At 43.1% G+C, this 14427-nt stretch overlaps 1 pseudogene; it reads left to right on the top strand.

Annotated features, from left to right (window-relative positions):
• The first annotated feature begins 11413 nt into the window (after positions 1-11413).
• Positions 11414-12563, top strand: LOC136461411 (uncharacterized; annotated as a pseudogene).
• The last annotated feature ends 1864 nt before the right edge of the window (positions 12564-14427 follow it).

Raw genomic sequence — 14427 nt, 5'->3', positions numbered from 1 at the left:
TTGACTGAGTATGAGGATGTCGCTTTGGAGGAGTACCAACATATGTATCTTGATGGACACACAGCTGATAGACAGACTGTGTTTCTGAAGCCCTACTATTATGTTCTAAACAACATCCTATGATAGATCTTGTATCCCAAGGTAGGTGATTCCACCTTCCTTCATGATGATTCACAGAAGGTGCTTCAACGATTTGGAGATGAGTTTCAAAAGTTTTCCATCAGCAGATTTATTTGGAACAAGATACATGATGCTTCCGAGGATCTAGTGAAGCATCTTCCCTATGCACCATACATTATGCATGTCATTGAGCAAGTATCTGGCATCCGTTTTCCCTATGACACTCAGCAAAAGCTCCTCAAAATATCCAACAAGACCTCCATCATTGCTGCTAGAGAACTGAGGGAGAAAGTTGATGCTACCAAAGCTAGAGGGAAAGGTGTTGCGGGTTCTCGCTCTCATCATGGTGTTTCAACACCTGCTGTTGCTGCTCGCTCTTCTAGTGCCGAGCCCCTCTCTTCGTCCTCCTCTGGAAAGAAGCCCAACAAGTTCTAGTTTCTAATGACATACATGTTTGGACAGTGTTGTGCTAGTGCTCAACGTGAGCATGATATGCAAGAGAGGCTATATCGGTCGGAACAGCATGCATGGATTGTCTCTTCTCCTCCACCGCTGTTTGTGCCTCCCCATGACCCGTTGGCTCTATATGATGAGGCTTGTGCGGCCTACGAAGATGATGTCACTTCTCACCCTCATGGAAAGGGCAAGGCCACGGAAGAAGATGAGGATTACATCGAGGACAATGATGATGAAGACGACGATGGTGGTGACGACGGTGACCACGATGAGGATGATGACTCCGAGGATGAGTAGTTGTTTTTTTTCATGCGGCCTACCCCTTTTGGCACTTGTTGACAAAGGGGGAGTGTTAGGCTTTGATATCTTGTAATAAGTTAGTTGGTTATTTTGTTTGGAGACTTTTAAAACCCTTAGCATGTAAGCACTTTGTCGTGTGGTGGCCACTTTTGTGTTGGACAAATATCTATATATGTTCATGATGAATGATTGTAGGACAAGTCATGCTTATCTATCTAGCTTATTAACTTGTGCTTGTCTCTACTTGTGATGGTGTTTGTATTTTGATGGCCATGTGTTGCTTCAAATTTTTACTTTGAAATCTTGGCCATCGTATTCTTTTATTTGTTGTGTGAAATAACATGTCACATTGCATTTTCTTTTCACGGATATCTATTTGTTCACACACTTGTTCCACCCCCACAGATTGCAAAATTTAGGGGGAGCTTTCGTCTTGAAGTATGCAAATCATATATAGATGATTCTAATTGATATTCAAATTCATGCATACATCAAGGGGGAGCTCTTCATAAATTTTGGAGTTCAAAAGTTTTAAAATCTTTCATTCTTATAAAAGCCTAAGTTGGTTGTCATTAATTACCAAAAAGGGGGAGATTGAAAGTGCATTTGCCCCCTATATGGGTTTTGGTGTATTGATGACATCCAAATTAGGGATTAATATGATCTTAATGAGATACGTTGCAGCTATTAGTCCCATGAAAGAATCAAAGAGTTGATAAAGATGAAATGGTATCCCTCAATTTTTGAAGTTGTAAAGGTGGACGAACTCAAAGCGCTCTCCAAAGGTGTTATTTTTGCTTTTGAGTTTAGGATCCGTTGCACTATAAAGAGGGATGCAAATTTAGTTAGTCTGAGGAAGATAGAGTGCTCAAGCATAATAATTAAATCAAAAGAGATACACTCTAACACTCCACGAGCACGTAGATTATTTTTTCTATAACTGTCGGTGTCGGAAGTCCCGACCCAAGCCGAGAGTCCCGGCATCAGTGGTTCTGACTGTCTCGCTGTCTGTGCTCGTCGGAAGTCCCGACGAATGTCAGAACTTCCGACCGTCGGAAGTCCCGAAGCTTGTCGGGAGTTCCAACACCTGGAGCTTTACTGGCTATTTTAACTGCGCTCATCGGAAGTCCCGACGTACGTCGAAACTTCCGACCGTCGAAAGTCCCGATGTTTGCCGGGAGTTTCGACATTAACTTGCATGCGTGGACTTCTGACCCTGTGTGAACAGTTCTTTCTATTGATGTCGAAAGTCCTGAGATCTGCGTCGGAACTTCCGACGTAGATCTGAAAGGTTAGATTTTCACTTGGAGTATAAATACCACTCTCTTCACTTCTAACCATTACGGACCCATTCACAGCTAACCCACTTCGTGCTCAACAGCTCCCAAGCAACTAAAGCACCCTTGTCCTTCCCCCTTTGCTCTAATCTTTGATTCCCTTAGGGTTTTGAGTGAAAGAAGAGTGGATTAAGTGAGAGCATCACTTTGGCAAGCTTGAGCACTTGATTTCTTCATCAAGCCGGTTGATTTTGCATCTATTACTCTTGGGGCTTTGCCCCTAACTGGCTATGCGTTGCCCAAGAGCTTCCATCTTGTGGAAGAGCCTTGGGAAGTTTGTATCACCCTTCGATTTCTTAGTGGAAAGCTCAAGTGACCTTTGTGATCGCTTTGAGAGAGGCAAGGAGGTGGAAAAGACTCCGACCTTGGTGGTCACCTCAACAATGAGGACGTAGGAGCTCCTTAGTGGGGTTGCCAAACCTCGAGATAAATCCTTGTATCTCGTGTGCTTGTTGTTGTGATTGCTAGAGATTACTTGTATGTGTTTGTCTCTTTGTCTCCCAAACTTTCATTTTAGGGTTTGGACTTGATCCACTGTTTGGAGGCATTACAGCGTCAAGGGAGTGACCCAACATCTTCACCAAATCACTAGGAAGTGAGGTTGTAAGATTATTTATCCGCAAAGTTAAATTTTACACTGCTTTTGTAGTTCACGTAGGCGTCAGAACTGCTGACGTTTGCGCCAGAACTTCTGACAACGTCGGGAGTTTTGACCCAAACGCCGGGACTTCCGACATTGACTGATAGATTTGAACTTAGCATTTGCAGTAAATTTTTTAATACGCCTATTCACCCCCCTCTAGGCATTGTTAGATCCTTTCAACAGATATATCCTTTCTTGGTTTAGCGGAATGTAGTAGTACTTGATTTGCCAAACGTTGCAACTGCAGGTACGACCATCATCTAGGTTGGTTGGTAACTACTAGCACTACCAAGCTAGGGCCGGGCGGCCCGACTATGTCGCGCCACCGGCGGCAGCCATCCCGCGCGCTCCCTCTCGACTTCAACGTCAACGACGAGGAGGGGCTAACAGCGGCAGCCAAGGAGGGCGCCATGTTGGTCGACGGGAACCAGCAGACAGTGCCAGCCCTAGGGGAAGGGCATGAGGTGCGACGGTCGAGGGTCCAAGCGGAGGAGGGGCTCAAGCCCAGCTATACAAGCCCTTAGGTCCTATAGTCCATTAGACATTAGCAAACTAATGAGAAGTGAGACATAGAACTCGTCAGGTAGTCTAAAAAGACAACATCGATATTTCTTTTCTAGTTTCCTTTTCTCATGGCTCTCGGGTAGAGAGGAGACGAGGAGTCATGCTGCACACAATACACTCTGATCGTGAGTTCGCGACGTGCACCTTACACATGCGGAGCTGGCGAGCGGCGCCGTCGCGAAGAGCTAGACTACCGGAGACACGGACACGACGCATGAGGACAGCCACCAGGCATGGCTCCACGACGACGACATCTTGATTTTTGGCTTCTTACGAATTACGATCATCGATCAGTTGTTTAGGCCCAAGGTATTTTTTCCTTTTTATTTTTAATTCAAATTAATTATTTGTATAGTATTCCAGACTTCTAGTACTTTGTACCCATATAGTCATATATTTTTTTTTAATTTAGGTGTTAGAATTTTAGAATGTTACCTAAGAAACATTTGTCGTGGATGAGAAAAGAAAACGAATATATTGTTTTTTAATCTACATTGTTCCTCGATAATTATCATACATCTATAAATATATTGTTTAATCTACATTATTCCTAGATAATCATCAGACACGTTAAATTAAAAATATGTTATTGAATTTGCTTTCGTTTTGTAAGTAGAATTAGAGTTTATATATTATAAGATTTTATACATGATCAAAAGAGACCGTTATGATGAGATCGTCAGAGGACCCTTAAAATCAAGGACCGGCACTGTCAGCAGACCCCCGTTCCGGTGGCAGCGGGGATGCCGGCGGCGGGGCTAACAAAGGGCAGGAAGGGCAAACGACGATGAAGAAGCCGCCGCCAGCCACGGGAAGCCGTACTCCGTCGGATGGGACGACCGGCGGCAACAAGCCACGCGACGACGACGGTACCTGTAGTGGTCGTTAGAGTCCAACACGGCGGCAGCTAGCTAGCTAGCATTCGTCTCCACGTACGTACGTGTACGGCGCTATGTTTTGATCCATCATTCCTATGTGTGTTTTAGCTAGCTCCATCCGGTTGTGTATGCAACTTAAATCTTATATATATGCTCGATCGTCATCGATCTGCTGGTTATGTTGTTAGTGTCATCACGGCGGTTTCATTCGTTTGAAAAAACGGCTGTTTTGTTTGAATGTAAGCAACTTAATTAATTCCCTTCGCCTTGAAGGCTATCAGCTTTGGCCGAGCAACTGATAAAGATACATTTCTTCACGGTACCTACCTACATTAGTCTTCCTCTTTTCAATGAAAGCGAGTGTCAGATCATATGTAGTTCACTTTTATTAGACCAGTTCTCATTTTTATGCAATTATGCAAAATGACTTTACTCATTTTGATGGAGATTTGTAGCATCATTCTAGTAAATACAAATTGAGATCCTAGAAACATGAGCTTGTGATATATAGCTACACTTAATTCTAGACTGGTTGATGCTAGAACTATAAATAAGGGGCCAAGGTCTCTTATTTGTTTATCCCAAAGTCAAGGGGATTGGAGAGGATTAAGAGTGATTAAATCCCTACAAGTTAACCCGCTCGAATCACTTTGATTTTGGAATCAACCGAACAAGGCCTGACGGGGGTTTATTTGGTTTCTTTGCTCAGGCTTGTTTTACCTTGCTGAGTAAGAGGTAAGACATTGAAGAGGAGATTTTGCGACCCTTATTATCGGACCTGTTCACAGTTCGTGTAGTGCAGTGAGCACACACACAGTTGGTGGCTCAAGGATTCACTCAAATTGAAGGCTTGGATTTTGGGGAGACCTATGCACCAGTGGCTAGGCTAGAATTAATTCGTATTCTACTTGCCTATGCCGCCCATCATGACTTCAAGCTATATCAAATGGATGTGAAGAGTGCATTTCTCAATGGCCCCCTATCCGAGTTGGTGTATGTAGAGCAACCACTAGGCTTTGAAGACCCCAAGTATCCAAACCACGTCTACAAGCTCGACAAGGCGCTCTATGGGCTCAAACAAGCCCCTAGAGCTTGGTATGATTGCTTAAAGGATTTCCTACTCAAACAAGGTTTTGAGATAGGAAAGACCGATGCCACTTTGTTTACTCATAAAGTCAATAATGATATCTTTGTTTACCAAATATATGTCGATGACATAATATTTGGTAATACTAATGTGGCTTTTTGTGAGGAATTTAGTAGGATTATGACAAGTAGGTTTGAGATGTCCATGATGGGAGAGTTGAAGTTCTTTCTTAGATTTCAAATCAAGCAACTCAAGGATGGCACGTTCATAAGTCAAACCAAGTACACCAATGATATGTTGAACAAGTTTAACTTGGACAAGGCCAAGCCCATCAAGACACACATGCCAACCAATGGACATCTTGATCTTAATAAAGGAGGAAAGGACGTCGATCAAAAGGTATATCGCTCTATGATTGGATCACTTCTTTACCTTTGTGCATCTAGGCCCGATATTATGCTTAGCGTGTGCATGTGTGCAAGATTTCAAGCTAACCCGAAAGAATGTCATTTGATGGCTATTAAGAGAATTTTTCGGTATTTAGTGCACACTCCTAATCTTGGCTTGTGGTATCCTAAGGGCTCCAACTTTGAGTTACATGGCTATTCCAATTTGGATTATGCCGGTTGCAAAGTAACCCGAAAGAGTACTACCGGGACTTGCCAGGCGTTTGTTGTGCCCAACTACTTTGGATGAAGCAAACACTAAAGGACTTTGGATGTAAGTTAACCAAGATTCCACTTTTGTGTGACAATGAGAGTGCCATTAAGTTGGCAAACAACCTTGTAAAACACTCTCGAACAAAGCACATAGACATCCGACATCATTTTTTGAGAGACCACGAAGCCAAAGGAGATATCGCCATTCACCATGTGAGCACCGAAAAGTAATTAGCCGATATCTTTATAAAGCCCCTAGATGAGTCAAGATTTTATGCTTTGAGGAGTGAACTAAATATCATTGATTCTCGTAACGTGGCTTGATCCCTTGCACACACATTTTGTTTGATCTAGTTAGGAGAAAAGAATTAAGAAAACATTGTGTGCCACTTTCAAAATCTATTTTATAGTTTTCATAAGTGACTATTGCTTTATGTTGGTTGAATGAAATCTAGTCACTTGTGAAAATGTGAGTGTCCATCATATTTGTGCCCCACATGTAGTGAGTTCAAGTTTGAGTTTTTCAGTTTCCCTACGTCGAAAGTCCCGACATACATCGGGAGTTCCGACGCAGATCTGAATTTTTTACCACGCTGCGTCGGTTGCCCGGCTCATTTATACCTGGCCCGAATTGTTTTTACTTCTGTTATTTCCTCCCTCCTTCCCTCCCGACGCCCCCATCGCCTCTCCATGCGCCACCCTAGCTTCTCCTTGTGCCACCGCCGCTGCGTCGCCCCCTACCTGCCCACCACGGTTCTGGCCAGCTCTGCCGCCGCTGGGAGTTTTGGCTCCTTCCCTTCTAGTTGCTCGGGACTTCAGCCCTCTCTCCTCCCTATTTGCCTTGGTGTTCTTTGTCAGTTTGGTGGTGGAGTTTCCTTTGGTGGAGGTGATTACGCTCGTGGATTTGTTCATCAACTGCGATTTCGTTTCTCTTCGTCTCCTCTTTCCTCGATTCAAGGTACTATCGTGGCACCCTAACCCTAATCCAATGTACCTTGTGTTTTGACTTCATTCTTCCTCTCTCTCTACTCCTCTATCTTTCTTGTTTGAATGAGTGTCATGATTTGAAGCCCCATGAATGAGATGGTCACCTTTTGCGCTAGAAGTCCCGGTAAACGTCGGTGGTTCTGACTGTCAGAACTCCCGACGCCAGGCCAAAACTCTCGGCTATCAGAAGTCCCGACTTTGGCCAGAACTCCTGACCTAAGGGTGACCACTCCATTCCTGTTTCTTCACTTCTCAATGTTCGTTTACATCTCCTTGTATTATTTCTTAAGTTCCACTTCGTGTTCTTCGCAGTCATGGACGGTGGAAGTCCTTCACGTCATCAGGAGAAGCATTCCAAGAAGAACTAGGACCGTGCCGCTATCCCTAGACCGTCTGGCCGCACCAAGGCATCATATCAGCATGGTGGTGCTGGTGGTTCTTGTGCTGCCCATCGTCGTGTCGATGAAGGGTCATCGACTGTCGCTCCCCCTCCTGCTCCGGCCTTTGTTGGGGATATGCCGATTGTTGATGAAGAAGAGGAAGCGCTTGACCATGCCGGAGGCACCATTGCTGCTCCACCAACTTGCACCCCGACTCATGGTCTGGGGTTCATCTCTCAGCTTGTTCCGTTCATGGGTGTGTCACCGATCATGTGGGAGCCCACCATGGCTTCGAATCCTGCTAGTGGATGGACTCCTCCTCTTCTAGTGGACTATCGTCATCGGGTTAAGGACATTAGGTCCTAGAGGGGCAGGAATCTTTATGCTGAGGACGAGAAGGATCTACGACTTGAGTATCATTTCTGGCACCCCTTCCATTATGACTTTTATGATTCTATTCTATATCGAAAGTTTTTGAAGAAGAGGGAGCCACCGGTCCTTTAGATGAAGTGCATTGATGCATACTCTCTTGGAAAGTACAAGGAACCCGAGCTATAGCAGATGGTTTAGGATATACGCTCAATGGGGCTGTCCTACCTGCTAGAGTTTAGGAAGCATTGGAACAATGAGCTTATTTATCAGTTTTATGCTTCCTATCATCATGAGCGAGACCCTACAGGTGCTACTGACATTATTCATTGGACTGCTGAAGGCAAGCATTATAAGGTGGACTTCATCACTTTCTCTCAACTACTTGGTTTGAGTCACAGCGACCGCACTGCAACTGAATTGACTGAGTATGAGGATGTCGCTTTGGAGGAGTACCAACATATGTATCTTGATGGACACACAGCTGATAGACAGACTGTGTTTCTGAAGCCCTACTATTATGTTCTAAACAACATCCTATGATAGATCTTGTATCCCAAGGTAGGTGATTCCACCTTCCTTCATGATGATTCACAGAAGGTGCTTCAACGATTTGGAGATGAGTTTCAAAAGTTTTCCATCAGCAGATTTATTTGGAACAAGATACATGATGCTTCCGAGGATCTAGTGAAGCATCTTCCCTATGCACCATACATTATGCATGTCATTGAGCAAGTATCTGGCATCCGTTTTCCCTATGACACTCAGCAAAAGCTCCTCAAAATATCCAACAAGACCTCCATCATTGCTGCTAGAGAACTGAGGGAGAAAGTTGATGCTACCAAAGCTAGAGGGAAAGGTGTTGCGGGTTCTCGCTCTCATCATGGTGTTTCAACACCTGCTGTTGCTGCTCGCTCTTCTAGTGCCGAGCCCCTCTCTTCGTCCTCCTCTGGAAAGAAGCCCAACAAGTTCTAGTTTCTAATGACATACATGTTTGGACAGTGTTGTGCTAGTGCTCAACGTGAGCATGATATGCAAGAGAGGCTATATCGGTCGGAACAGCATGCATGGATTGTCTCTTCTCCTCCACCGCTGTTTGTGCCTCCCCATGACCCGTTGGCTCTATATGATGAGGCTTGTGCGGCCTACGAAGATGATGTCACTTCTCACCCTCATGGAAAGGGCAAGGCCACGGAAGAAGATGAGGATTACATCGAGGACAATGATGATGAAGACGACGATGGTGGTGACGACGGTGACCACGATGAGGATGATGACTCCGAGGATGAGTAGTTGTTTTTTTCATGCGGCCTACCCCTTTTGGCACTTGTTGACAAAGGGGGAGTGTTAGGCTTTGATATCTTGTAATAAGTTAGTTGGTTATTTTGTTTGGAGACTTTTAAAACCCTTAGCATGTAAGCACTTTGTCGTGTGGTGGCCACTTTTGTGTTGGACAAATATCTATATATGTTCATGATGAATGATTGTAGGACAAGTCATGATTATCTATCTAGCTTATTAACTTGTGCTTGTCTCTACTTGTGATGGTGCTTTGTATTTTGATGGCCATGTGTTGCTTCAAATTTCTACTTTGAAATCTTGGCCATCATATTCTTTTATTTGTTGTGTGAAATAACATGTCATATTGCATTTTTTTTCACGGATATCTATTTGTTCACACACTTGTTGCACCCCCACGGATTGCAAAATTTAGGGGGAGCTTTCGTCTTGAAGTATGCAAATCATGTATAGATGATTCTAATTGATATTCAAATTCATGCATACATCAAGGGGGAGCTCTTCATAAATTTTGGAGTTCAAAAGTTTTAAAATCTTTCATTCTTATAAAAGCCTAAGTTGTTTGTCATTAATTACCAAAAAGGGGGAGATTGAAAGTGCATTTGCCCCATATATGGGTTTTGGTGTATTGATGACATCCAAATTAGGGATTAATGTGATCTTAATGAGATATGTTGCAGCTATTAGTCCCATGAAAGAATCAAAGAGTTGATAAAGATGAAATAGTATCCCTCAATTTTTGAAGTTGTAAAGGTGGACGAACTCAAAGCGCTCTCCAAAGGTTTTATTTTTGTTTTTGAGTTTAGGATCCGCCTGCACTATAAAGAGGGATGTAAATTTAGTTGGTCTGAGAAAGATAGAGTGCTCGAGCATAATAATTAAATCAAAAGAGAGACACTCTAGCACTCCACGAGCACGTAGATTATTTTTTCTAGTGACTGTCGGTGTCGAAAGTCCCGACCCAAGCCGAGAGTCCCGGCATCAGGTGGTTCTGACCGTCTGGCTGTCTGTGCTCGTCAGAAGTCCCGACGAACGTCGGAACTTCCGACCGTCGGAAGTCCCGAAGCTTGTCGGGAGTTCCAACACCTGGAGCTTTACTGGCTATTTTAACTGCGCTCGTCGGAAGTCTCGACGTACGTCGACACTTCCGACCGTCGGAAGTCCCGACGTACGTCGAAACTTTTGACTGTCGGAAGTCCCGATGTTTGCCGGGAGTTTCGACATTAACTTGCACGCGTGGACTTCTGACCCTGTGTGAACAGTTCTTTCTATTGACGTCGGAAGTCCCGAGATCTGCGTCGGAACTTCCGACGTAGATCTGAACGGTTAGATTTTTACTTAGAGTATAAATACCACTCTCTTCACTTCTAACCGTTACGGACTCATTCATAGCTAACCCACTTCGTGCTCAACAGCTCCCAAGCAACTAAAGCACCCTTGTCCTTCCCCCTTTGCTCTAATCTTTGATTCCCTTAGGGTTTTGAGTGAAAGAAGAGTGGATTAAGTGAGAGCATCACTTTGGCAAGCTTGAGCACTTGATTTCTTCGTCAAGCCGGTTGATTTTGCATCTATTATTCTTGGGGCTTTGCCTCTAACCTGGCTAGGCGTTGCCCAAGAGCTTCCATCTTGTGGAAGAGCCTTAGGAAGTTTGTATCACCCTTCGATTTCTTAGTGGAAAGCTCAAGTGACCTTTGTGATCGCTTTGAGAGAGGCAAGGAGGTGGAAAAGACTCCGACCTTGGTGGTCACCTCAACAACTGAGGACGTAGGAGCTCCTTAGTGGGGTTGCCGAACCTCGAGACTAAATCCTTGTATCTCATGTGCTTGTTGTTATGATTGCTAGAGATTACTTGTATGTGTTTGTCTCTTTGTCTCCCAAACTTTCATTTTAGGGTTTGGACTTGATCTACTGTTTGGAGGCATTACAGGTGTCAAGGGAGTGACCCAACATCTTCACCAAATCACTAGGAAGTGAGGTTGTAAGATTATTTATCCGCAAAGTTAAATTTTACACTGCTTTTGTAGTTCACGTAGGCGTCAGCAACTGCTGACGTTTGCGCCAGAACTTCTGACAACGTCGGGAGTTCTGACCCAAACGCCGGGACTTCCGACATTGACTGATAGATTTGAACTTAGCATTTGCAGTAAATTTTTTAATACGCCTATTCACCCCCCTCTAGGCATTGTTAGATCCTTTCAACAGATATATCCTTTCTTGGTTTAGCGGAATGTAGTAGTACTTGATTTGCCAAACGTTGCAACTGACAGGTACGACCATCATCTAGGTTGGTTGGTAACTACTAGCACTACCAAGCTAGGGCCGGGCGGCCCGACTATGTCGCGCCACCGGCGGCAGCCATCCCGCGCGCTCCCTCTCGACTTCAACGTCCGACGACGAGGAGGGGCTAACAGCGGCAGCCAAGGAGGGCGCCATGTTGGTCGACGGGAACCAGCAGACAGTGCCAGCCCTAGGGGAAGGGAATGAGGTGCGACGGTCGAGGGTCCAAGCGGAGGAGGGGCTCAAGCCAGCTAAGCCCTTAGGTCCTATAGTCCATTAGACATTAGCAAACTAATGAGAAGTGAGACATAGAACTCGTCAGGTAGTCTAAAAAGACAAAATCGATATTTCTTTCCTAGTTTCCTTTTCTCATGGCTCTCGGGTAGAGAGGAGACGAGGAAGTCATGCTGCACACAACACACTCTGATCGTGAGTTCGCGACGTGCACCTTACACATGCGGAGCTGGCGAACCGCGCCGCCGCGAAGAGCTAGACTACCGGAGACACGGACACGACGCATGAGGACAGCCACCAGGCATGGCTCCACAACGACGACATCTTGATTTTTGGCTTCTTACGAATTACGATCATCGATCAGTTGTTTAGGCCCAAGGTATTTTTTCCTTTTTATTTTTAATCCAAATTAATTATTTGTATAGTATTCCAGACTTCTAGTACTTTGTACCCATATAGTCATATTTTTTTTTAATTTAGGTGTTAGAATTTTAGAATGTTACCTAAGAAACATTTGTCGTGGATGAGAAAAGAAAACGAATATATTGTTTTTTAATCTAACATTGTTCCTCGATAATTATCATACATCTATAAATATATTGCTTAATCTACATTATTCCTAGATAATCATCAGACATGTTAAATTAAAAATATGTTATTGAATTTGCTTTCGTTTTGTAAGTAGAATTAGCGTCTATATATTATAAGATTTTATACGTGATCAAAAGAGACCGTTACGACGAGATCGTCAGAGGACCCTTAAAATCAAGGACCGGCACTGTCAGCAGAACCCCGTTCCGGTGGCAGCGGGGATGCCGGCGGCGGGGCTAACAAAGGGCAGGAAGGGCAAGGGCAGGAAGGGCAAACGACGATGAAGAAGCCGCCGCCAGCCACGGGAAGCCGTACTCCGTCGGATGGGACGACCGGCGGCAACAAGCCACGCGACGACGACGGTACCTGTAGTGGTCGTTAGAGTCCAACACGGCGGCAGCTTGCTAGCTAGCATTCGTCTCCACGTACGTACGGGTACGGCGCTATGTTTTGATCCATCATTCCTATGTGTGTTCTAGCTAGCTCCATCCGGTTGTGTATGCAACTTAAATCTTATATATATGCTCGATCGTCATCGATCTGCTGGTTATGTTGTTAGTGTCATCACGGCGGTTTCATTCGTTTGAAAAAACGGCTGTTTTGTTTGAATGTAAGCAACTTAATTAATTCCCTTCGCCTTGAAGGCTATCAGGCTTTGGTCCGAGCAACTGATAAAGATACATTTCTTCACGGTACCTACCTACATTAGTCTTCCTCTTTTCAATGAAAGCGAGTGTCAGATCATATGTAGTTCACTTTTATTAGACCAGTTCTCATTTTTATGCAATTATGCAAAATGACTTTACTCATTTGATGGAGATTTGTAGCATCATTCTAGTAAATACAAATTGAGATCCTAGAAACATGAGCTTGTGATATATAGCTACACTTAATTCTAGACTGGTTGATGCTAGAACTATAAATAAGGGGCCAAGGTCTCTTATTTGTTTATCCCAAAGTCAAGGGGATTGGAGAGGATTAAGAGTGATTAAATCCCTACAAGTTAACCCGCTCGAATCACTTTGATTTTGGAATCAACCGAACAAGGCCTGATGGGGGTTTATTTGGTTTCTTTGCTCAGGCTTGTTTTACCTTGCTGAGTAAGAGGTAAGACATTGAAGAGGAGATTTTGCGACCCTTATTATCGGACCTGTTCACAGTTCGTGTAGTGCAGTGAGCGCGCACACACACATACGTGTGTGTGTGTATATATATATATATATATATATATATATATATATATATATATATATATATATATATATATATATTGCATTTCATATATCCCGAGAGTAGTTAATTTCATAATCAATAAATCACGTTGCGTATATGTACATACTCATTTATCAGTTTGAGTATGTTGACATACTAATATTAAGATACTCCTAGATCTTTACTAGTGATTTTTTTTAAAAGAGCACATATTTTTTAATGTATTATATAATACTATGATAGTAGCATATAAAATAAGTATAATCATATACTCTAAGTATACATACATACTTGTCATACATAGTACCCTAGATGGTCTAGTATTATGATATACTCCATCTACATACACTTCGTCGGGCCATACACGCCCTAAATCTAGAGATATACATACGAGAGTAACTATATATATATATAGAACTACTATCCTGTAGTTGGCTACAGAATAACTTATTCTGTAGCCACTTTGAGTTATGATAATTACTATGTTAATTTACGAGATTATAGTAACTCCTTACTAAGTGGTTTAATATAACGTTATGGTAAATATCCTCATGTGTTATAGTAACCCAACTATCGTAAATATGTATTGACATTATGGTAAATTAGTATATAAAATTATAGTAAATGGAGGTGGCTACAGAATAACTTATTTTGTAGCCGGCTACTGAATAGCCTCTCCCTATATATATAAATATAATACTATACCCTCTATTTTTTTTAGGAAACACTATACCCTCTAAGTTCTTAAAAGATTCGACGCTTAGGGTCAATAACGTGAGCTAGTTTGGCCTAAATAAATGTTTAATAATGTAAGTGATTATCAAAATGAAAACTAATCTTCTACGGCGAGTAATAGGCTAAGCGTGTGTCAGTGTCGTTGAGACCATGAACCTGTTGAAAATCCTTAAGTCATCCCCGTTGTATGTAACACCTCTGGTGTTTAAATCCCTAAAACATGTCATGTCATCATATGCATTGCACATCATTCATGTGTTAGTGAAAACTTTGATATGCATACACTAAAACAAGTTTAC

The sequence above is a fragment of the Miscanthus floridulus genome, chromosome 6 (genome assembly GCF_019320115.1).
Source record: "Miscanthus floridulus cultivar M001 chromosome 6, ASM1932011v1, whole genome shotgun sequence".
Lineage (NCBI taxonomy): Eukaryota > Viridiplantae > Streptophyta > Magnoliopsida > Poales > Poaceae > Miscanthus > Miscanthus floridulus.
Note: the sequence above shows the minus strand (reverse complement) of the source record. Positions and strands in the feature narration are given on the sequence as shown.